Here is a 9926-nt window from a genome sequence, read left to right as displayed (position 1 = left end):
CTATACTAATAAAAAGGTAATATGCTAATTAGACTGAACATCTTCCAGATGAGGTTCCGGACATCCTTCCGGACAAAGCCATGGTGGCAGGGCTGAGGCAGAGGCAGTTAGAGGTGATCAGGTAGGCAGGGGAGAGCAGTTAGGAGGATCAGGACGGCAGGGGAGAGCAGTTAAGGGTATCAGACCAGCAGGGGAGAGCAGTTAGGGGGATCAGGCCAGCAGGCAGGTGAGCAGTTAGGTGCCAGCAGCCCTGAGGGGTCCAGGATTGGAGAGGGTGCAGGCCAGGCTGAGGAACTCCCCACTCCCATGCACGAATTAGGGGCGATCAGGCAGGCACACAGGTGAGTGGTTAGGAGACAGCGGTCCAGGATTGTGAAAGGGATGTCCAACTGTCGGTTTAGACCTGATCCCGGCAGTCGGACATCCTGGGATCAGGCCTAAACCAGTAGTCAACATCCCCCAAAGGGCCCGAGATTGGAGAGGGTGCAGGCTGAGCTGAGGGACACCCTCCTCCCATGCACGAATTTCATGCACCGGGCCACTAGTCCTGTATAATAAAAGGGTAATATGCAAATTGACCCTAATAGCAGAATGACTGGGAATGACTGGTCACTATGACACACACTGACCACCAGGGGGCAGATGCTCAATGCAAGAGCTGCCCCCTGGTGGTCAGTGCGCTCCCACAGGGGGACCTCTGCTCAGCCACAAGCCAGGTTGATGGCTGCCAGCACAGAGGTGGTGGCAGGAGCCTCTCCTGCCTCCTCAGCAGCACTAAGGATGTCCTACTGCAGCTTAGGCCTGCTCCCCACTAGCAAGTGGACATCCCCCGAGGGCTCCCAGGATGCCAAAGAGATGTCTGACTGCCAGCTTAGGCCCAATTCCTCAGAGAGCGGGCCTAAGCCAGCAGGTGGACATCCCCCGAGGGGTCCCAGACTGAGAGAGGGTACAGGTTGGGCTGAGGGACCCCCCTGAGTGCACAAATTTTTGTGTACCAGGCCTCTAGTGTCAAATAAAGATAATGTGGTATCCTGAAAGGGATCCTTAAATAGAAAAACATTAGGTAAAAACTCAGAAAATCTCAATAAACTGGCACACATAAACCAAGTACTAAAAATTGCCCATCTGACAAAAGAAACAGATACAATTTTGACTCATTCCCACTAGACGGCTATTGTTTTATTGGCTGTTGTTGTTTGACAATCTAAGGGAAGAGAGGTCAGTGTCCCTGACTAAATAATCAGGTATTGCATGTTTTAAAAATTCCTGTGGCACACCAGTTGAAAACTACTGTTATACAGCAATCACATTGAATGGACTACATCTACCCTCAGCAAAATGCACTTCATCATTATTTGTTCACATTCTTGTCTTCCCCACTAGAGGCTAAGTTACTTGAAGACAAAACCAGGCTTCTCCATTTTGCATTTTATGTGCTGAAGTAAATTAAAGATAAGTAACATGAGCATACTGGTTTCCTTTACTTGTCACACTCCTTTTGTCCTCAGCATATGTCACCCCTCATCCAACCTTTGATTAAACCATCTAATTGAATTCAAATGATACTTCCCCCAGGAAAAACTCCTTAACCAGAAGTTATCATGATTTCTTTTTCTCTGCTGAATTCCTACATAACATTTATCATTGCCTTTACCATGGACCAAACTGGCTTTACATGGTTTTGAGTTAAATATCTTTAATCAAATAATTTTAAATGACTAGAAAATAACTGAATATTTATTAAGTCCTTAATGTGTCTCAAGAGTACCTCAATTTGTACTGATAAGCAAACACACCAAGGAAACAACAAAATTGACAACATAAAAAAAATTCTTAATGACCACAAATAGCCACAAAAACAAGTCAGACTCTAACTTAAAAGGCAAATGGACTGCACAGAACTAACTAACTAACTAACTAACTAACTAACTAACTAACTAACCTGCAAAGAGCTCATTTGCCCCCAGCAGGTTTGTGGGCTCCTCTCTAGTTCGAGCTCCTTGGGCTCACTTCAGAATCAGTGCTTATTTCCTTCTTTCATTCTCTGTTTACTAAGTCACTGCTTTAATTATGCTCAACTTAAACAGTTTGCTGATTGCTAACAACTTGGACAGCTGATTGACACATAAAGCCGAACATATTGTTCTGGTCACCTAACTATATAAAAGTAAAAAAGACCATACAGCCTGGTGTTTATTCACCATTGATTCCCAAATTAATGCATTTGAGAGGGGAAAAAAAAATGAAGAGTTATCTGATCCTTGTACCAAGATGGGAAGCACGAGGAACTGGAGAATGGGATGGAGTGGGAAGTCCATTAAATTTGTTGAGAAAATCTTCTCTAACACTTGGAATACTTTCTTTTCTAACTGAAATCTAGCACTGAAAGGCAATTTTCAGGTCTTTCGGTATTCTACCAAACTGTGTTACTCATTAACTACTTGCTCTGAAAGTTTGTTAAAAATTTCGCCACCGTCAATTTAGAACTCCCTCGTCTGCCTAATCTACAATGTTATTCAAAATCTTAGGTCTATGCATATAATTTTCCTAAACATATCTGCTTGCTATTTTGTAGCTGTCATGTCATTAGTACACAGATTCTAAAATCTCACCTCCTGGCTTGAAAGAAAATTTAATTAGCTTTTCTTTTGGGTGTGTTACTAACCTTTCCCATTCTTTTGTGTTCTATTATATGTGTACATAACAGGTATCAAACTGTTTTTTCCACAATGAGTAAGATTGAGTGATAAGGCTGCTCTACACAGAGGTATGCTAAGTTTCTAAAAATCATTTCTCTTGGCATCTAAATTCCTACAATCTACCTCTTAAACAACTGAAGTAGAAAATTTTAAAAAGTAAGTTTCAAGTTAAATACTATTTACACATTAAAGTGAAAAAAATAAACACAGACACGTTACTTTCATCTTATAAACTCTTCTCTCTACACACTACTTTAAATAGAGAAAGCCCTTCTTTCCTGGTGCTTTTGATTTCTATTTTTTCTCCTTTAAATTCTAACCCAGCCATGTGCCTGTTGGTATTTCATGCACACAGACTCATACCAGCCTCCCCAGCATGTCTACCTCCTGCTGAGATTCTGAACAACAGTGCCCATTCATTTCAACAGTCTCATTCATTAAAGTTCAGAGTGTACTTTACCTGAACAATCCATTTGAAAGTAAAGATTTTATTCCGCTTGCACATCTGTTATTCCTGGTATAAAGATTAGTGATCTCTGGAGTGTATGTTCTGTCTTACAAGGTAGGGTAGTGATCTTTATCCAGAATCTCAGACTTATGCTTAATTAGACAAACAGCCCAGGGGTGGGGATTAAAGCCAGGGCTGGGATTTGGAGCAAATACTGTCTTCAGAGAAGCAAGGTTGGGCTTCCCTTCTCTGGAGTAAGATCATTAAACAGCCTTCATTTCACAATCATATATCCATAATACCCCTCCCCTCCCCGTTCCCCCCACACCACCACACACACACACATACTCACAAGCACACACACAAAATAATGTTAGCACACACAGGACACATTTGGGGTAATAGCCTTCTCTTTTCCCCTTTGTCACTCACGAATCCCTGTACAAAATTACCTTCCCCTCTCATAACTTTTCCCGCTGCTTCTGCCTCAGAAGAAACAAGTTCCTCCCTTGGCATGGATGATTGCAGCCCCATTCCCCACCCCTCACCAGTATTCCTATGACAATAGGTGTTGGAGGTCTTTCTTCCCTATCTTCCCTTAAGACAAACCTTTCCTCTATCTAAATTTCAGCCTCTAAACACACACTCTAAGTTCACTACCCACATGAGAACTGTTGTTTTGGTTAATGAGGTAGAAAAAACTCAGTTCCCAAAGGGAAAGGAAACTGTGAATCTACTACCTCTAGTGGTGGGAGCCATTCCTGAGAGAGAGGAAGGTGCATTGTGAATAAAGCGGTGTTGGGATTAGGTGCCTAATCAGTGAGTAGCACTGCCATTAGGTTGGGGAATAAAAGAGTCTATTGGGGTCAAGACTCAGTCTTTGATTCTTTTTTTGTGAGTAGTAAAGATGTAAACACAGCATTATAACTTTAATAAATGACTGGGATTCCAGCACAGTGTTCTAAAGGAAATTATGTCTAAAGAATTAAAGGAAAGTGTGAAAATAATGTCTCATCAAATATAAAATATCAATAAAGAAATAGAAACCATAAAAAAGAATGAATAAAAATCCTGAACTAGCCTGGCCAGTGTGTCTCAGTAGTTGAGCATTGACCTATGAACCAGGAGGTCACGGTTTGATTCCCTTCCTCTCTGAGAGCAACAAAAAATATATGTAAAAAAATTCTGGACTTGAAAGGTACAATAATTTTTTTAAAAAATGTGTACTAGAAGGGCTCAACGACAATTTGAGCAGGCAGGAAATCAAATCAGTAAACTTGGAAATAGATCAATTGAGATTATCCAGTTTGAGGAACAACAGCAAAAACATTGAAGAAGAATGAGCAGAACCTCAGAGACCTGTGGGACACTATCCATATACCACCATACTCATAATGAGAGTCCCAGAAGAGGGGAGGCAGACAGGGGGGTAGAAATATTTGGATAAATGATGGCTGAAAACTTCCCATATTTGATGAAAAATACTAGCCTATGTATCCAAAAAGATCAGCAAACTATGTAGAATAAACATAGAGGTCCACAGATAGACACATCATAATTTAGCTGTAAAAGACGAAGAAAGAATCTTGAAAACATAAAGAGAGAGCAACTCATATCCACAAAAGATTTTTAGTAACATTAATGCTGGTTTTTCACCAGAAACTTTGGAGGTAAGAAGGCGTATTGAAAGTGCTAATAGAAAATAAATCAACAAAGGATTTCATATTTGGTGAAACTATTCACCAAAAATGAAGGAAAAATTAAGCATTCCCAGGTTAAAAAAAAAAAAACAAAAACAAAAAAACCTGATAGAATGTGTTAATAGCAGATATGCCTTACAAAAATACTAAAAGGACACCTTCAGGCTGAAATGAAATGATACATGTTAGGGACTACATGTTGGTGTGCCTCCAAAATTTATGTCTTTCTCACAGGTGTATATAGTGACTGTTTCATTGCTAATCTAATTCTAGATCTAACAAATGATCTTGCATGTGATCCTTCTATTTTCATCTAATGAGTTACTCATAAGCAATCTCAACTTTTATTTCATTGAAACATGTGCACTCTATCCGTTTTAAAAATCTTTCCTAGTTTCCTTGACTGACCACTCCCCACATGGATTAACATTGTTAACATTGTGAAGAGAGTTTCCTTCAACAAAAGCTAATGCTTTGTGGCCACCACAAGGCCACATATGAAGGCTGTGAATGCTTCTTTGTGAGCCGGGAAGATGATTTAATCAGCAATTCTTTAGCATTTACTTCTTTGGTGGGTTCACCTTCCACTTTCCCATTCTTTGACCTCTCTTCTCTGCACATTTTTCCCTCATAAGGATCGAAATAGCTTCACAAAGGCTTTGTGTGAGTAAAATTATAAAAAGGTCTCACACAAGCCAAAGAAGTATCTAGATTTCAAAATCAATACAAAAAAAATTTCCCATGTTGTATTAATACCTTTAAAAAAAATTCCCATAATATTTTATGATGAGTGTGGGAATACGTAATTTGGCTCTCTGATAATATTAGTCATTTCAATTAAAAAAAAAAAAAACTTTACATATTATGCTTTACATACAAAAGAAATGAGTATATCATTATTACTAAAAAATTTCCCCAATAAATGACCCAGACATTTCCTACATGCCCAGAATAGTTTTTTTTTTTTTTTTTTTCCCCCCTAATGGTAACCTGCATTTTCACATTTCAAAATCTCTACCATCCTGTCTTCTTATTCAGAAAACTCACTGCTACTAGAATTCTGGGAAAACTGTGTCCATGGGATTTTTGTTAGAAATTCACTATACCAAAGCTTTAAATTAACACAGCAACAAAATTTCTGGAGGCCCATTTTCACTGTTGGTTATTTAAGAAATATAGCAACACACTTTAAATATTCAAAGGTTGCCTTAGGTGTACACGGAGACTAACGCTAACACCTTTGAGGACTCTATTTCATCATCCAATCAAATCTGGGGTTATAAACTCAAAGCCAATGAGTGCAGAGCAGGGGGCGGGGCTTGGGGCAAATAACTGTCAGCGAGGTTGTGCAGTTGGTTGTGACTGCTTTGGGTGAACGAAATAGCTAACCTCTACTCATTTACATACCACAGGATATTCCTCCTGAAGCTTTGAATGGTGAGTCATTCCTAGCTTCCCCTTCTGGAAGTTGCCCTTCCACTCTGGTACTTTCTTTTTCAGCCTCCCTCTAAGATGAACAAATGTATTCCAGCTACGGACTCAGCCATCTCTTAACGCTTGGAGTTCCCACCTTTCCCTTGGCAGCTGATCAAGGACTTCCCCAAAGATCAACCAGTCTCTCAGTTGGAATGTCTGTCCCTTACCCCCTGCCCCATGCTCCAGTAACTTCCTCTATCAACTTTCCTAATTATTCACTTGGCTCGTGTTCCTTCCCTCTTTAACGAGGAACTGGGAGGAAAGCACACTGATGCTGCGGTGAATCTCCTCAGGTGCCGGGAACTGAGCTGGAGCTGAGGGAGGAATGCGTGAAGCCGAATTAGCAGGGCAACAGACCAGCCACCTTCAGAGTCTGTGAGTAAGACGCTGCTGTGTTCTGGGGTAGGAGAGTTTACTGAGAAGATAAGCTAATCCCAGTTTATCTGCCATAAACCATTTAGCAAGAGCTTGGCAGCTGGTGAAGATTACTGGGATGTTTGGGTAGGATACTTTGTCACCTTAATCCCGCCAAATGTACTGATTAAGAGGAAGAAAGAGCTCTGGCCGGTGTGGTTCACTTGGTTGAGCTTTATTCCATTCACCAAGAGGTCATTGTTGGATTCATGGTTTCGGGCCCCAACTCCAAGAGGCGGCATGCAGGAGGAGCCCATGGATCAGGGGTGGGCAAACTTTTTGACTCGAGGGCCACAATGGGTTCTTAAACTGGACTCAGAAGAAGCAGCTGCCGATGTTTTTCCCCTCGTTGCCATGTTAACACTGCTGCTGGTGAAGGAGCGGAGGGGAGAGCAAGAGAACCCTCCGCTCTTTCCGCTCCGCCGGCCGGATGGAACAGCCGAAGGGCCGGATCCGGCCCGCGGCGGTAGTTTGCCCACGGCTGCCATGGATGTTTCTCTCTCTCCCTCTCCCTTCCTGTCTAAAATCCATAAAAACATTTTAAAAATATATTTTATTGTTTTTTTTACAGAGAGGAAGGGAGAGGGATAGTGAGTTAGAAACATCAATCAGCTGCCTCCTGCACACTCCCCACTGGGTATGTGCCCGAAACCCAGGTACATGTCCTTGACTGGAATCGAACCTGGGACCCTTGAGTCCACAGGCTGACGCTGTATCCACTGAGCCAAACCAGTCAGGGCTAAAAACATTTTTTTAAAGGAAAAAAGAACTCCCATTTTCAGAAACGGTGAATTAGTATCACTTCTACTCCATGAGAAAGAATTGCAAAAGACTGACTGTTGAGGACAAACCTACATGCCATTTCTGAGAGGGCAGTCATTAATTAACTCCACACAAAGAGAATTTAGCCATTATCTCATTTATTGAAAACCTACATGGTAATTTCAAGACAAATCAGTATTTTTTTAAATGAGATAGAGTTTCATAAACTTATCCAAAGTTGCCAAAAATCAATTTAGGCTGACGAAGTTTTAATTACATGGAAAATCAGTCTTTTAAATTACTAAACTAGAGTAACATTAGCATTTACATGCTAATTTATGGCGAGATCATTTCTTGGGGAAAAGATTTGTTAGGAGAATTTGAAGTAGAGGTTGAAGCAGCCAAACTGAGTATTTGCCACATATTTACAGAAAAGAGTTGAGTAGTTTTATTCGTTTCTAAAAATGACTTATTAGGATTGACTGTGTAAACTCTTATTAAAGTTTTCAAATAAAAAAATTTAGAAATGAGAAAGTGCTTATGGGCCTGTGGACCCCCACTTTTAGTTTAGGAAACAACAGTCTACTTAACTACTGCATTAAATTCTGAGAGCATGCAGAAAATGCTTTTTCTTTTTGTTGGGGCCCAGGATGTTTAGTCCTGGAGTCACAGTGGAAAAGTTAGTAAGTGTCCTAAATAGGGCGCCGTTAGCTAAACAAGAGCAAATATCGCAATGGCATGGGCTTCTCCTAGAGCAGTGCTTCTAAATAATGGCTGCTCCTTAAAGCACTGGGAAACATTAGAAGTTCACAATGCTCAGACCAGTTAAATTGACTTCCGGGGATGCCACCCAGGCGCCTGGAGTTTTACAGCTCTCTAAGTGACTCCAGTGGGTAGCCAAGGTTAAGAATCTCTCTCTTAGAGGGATGGCTGAGCTTGCTCTACCACCAGCTCTTGACATGTTAAAGTGAGGATAAAAAACTTAGATCCTTTTCAGGTAAAACAAAAATCAATCAAACAAACAAACAAAAATCAGCTGCTGACAGCAGTAAACCAGTGTGATGCTTACTAGTGGAATTAGGTCTCATTCAGAGTTACTACAATACAAGTCAGTCGGATGCTTACAGCTAGTCCGTGTCGCTCTCCAGTTGGACATAAACAATCGCAAAGAATATCAGCATCCGATGAGGTCATTCTGAGACCATAATAAAGTGAGACAAAACAAAGTCACCGTGCAGCCCATACAATTATCAAACATTCTCAGCCCCTGCTAAAATGAATGACTGCTGCCTCTATACCCATTACAGCTCCTTCTAGATAAGATTTCTTGAGATGCCCAATCACAGAATTGTCCTTACTTTCTGACAAAACCCACCTATTGTAACCCCTCACTTCCTTAAACCCTCTTCAAAATTACCCAGACACGGCCCATGTCCACAATAAGTTCTTTCCTACATCCTTTCACTGAAATAGCCCGCAGTTCCCCAGGGTGAACATTCTCCCTCACTGAGACTAAATAAATAAATAACCCAAACTTGTCAATGACAGACGTGTTTCCAGTCATTTCGACTGAAAGTCATTGATACCCTTTCTCAGAAAAACTGACTCAGGAACATTGAAAAACTGAGCAGTGTTGCCTTTTCATTGGGTGAATCACAGTGGTCCCTAACCTTGGCTATCTATTAAAATTGCCTGGGGAGCACAGACTGAAATTCAAGACTGATTGCAATAGGAATCCCTAGGGATAAGACCCAGGCACCACTATTATTATAGCTCCCCAGGTGATTCCAAATAAAAAATAATAAATCTAGGAAGAGAGATAGAAGACACAGACTAGAAGCTATACAGGTTGGAAAACTGAGGCCAACAGCATTGAAGTAAGTTGCTCATTCTTTCACCCTGTAAGCAGCAACTCATCAGGCCTTTGCATGCAGGCCGTCTGACCAGAGTAGGCACTTTTATATTGGTGTCAACATGCTACAAACTTGGTTAATGCTCTTTACAAGGCTCTTTGAGGCAGCTGATAGGATACCAAGTGGAAAAGAGCATAAAGTATGATTATATAAGGATGAACCCAACTATGTAAATAAAACATATAAGAGCCACTAGATGCCATAACTGGATGGTTTTCTGTTTTTGAAATGTTTGTTTATATAATTATGTCAAAAGTTTTTATAATAAGCACATATTCATTTAATTTTCTCTTTAAAATATTGATTTTGATCAGAAAAGAGCATGTACTAGTAATATATATATATATATATATATATATATATATATATATATATATATATAGTTGAAACTGAAAAAAGAGAAGTTTAGTAAAACTAATTGATTACTTTTCAAGGCAGCCAGATCAGATGCTAATAGTGGACAGTAGAAAATGTTAAGCCACTGTTAGGAGAGAAAGAATTGGAAGAATATCCC

This window comes from Myotis myotis, unplaced genomic scaffold (assembly GCF_014108235.1).
Source record: "Myotis myotis isolate mMyoMyo1 unplaced genomic scaffold, mMyoMyo1.p scaffold_m19_p_2, whole genome shotgun sequence".
Lineage (NCBI taxonomy): Eukaryota > Metazoa > Chordata > Mammalia > Chiroptera > Vespertilionidae > Myotis > Myotis myotis.
Note: the sequence above shows the minus strand (reverse complement) of the source record.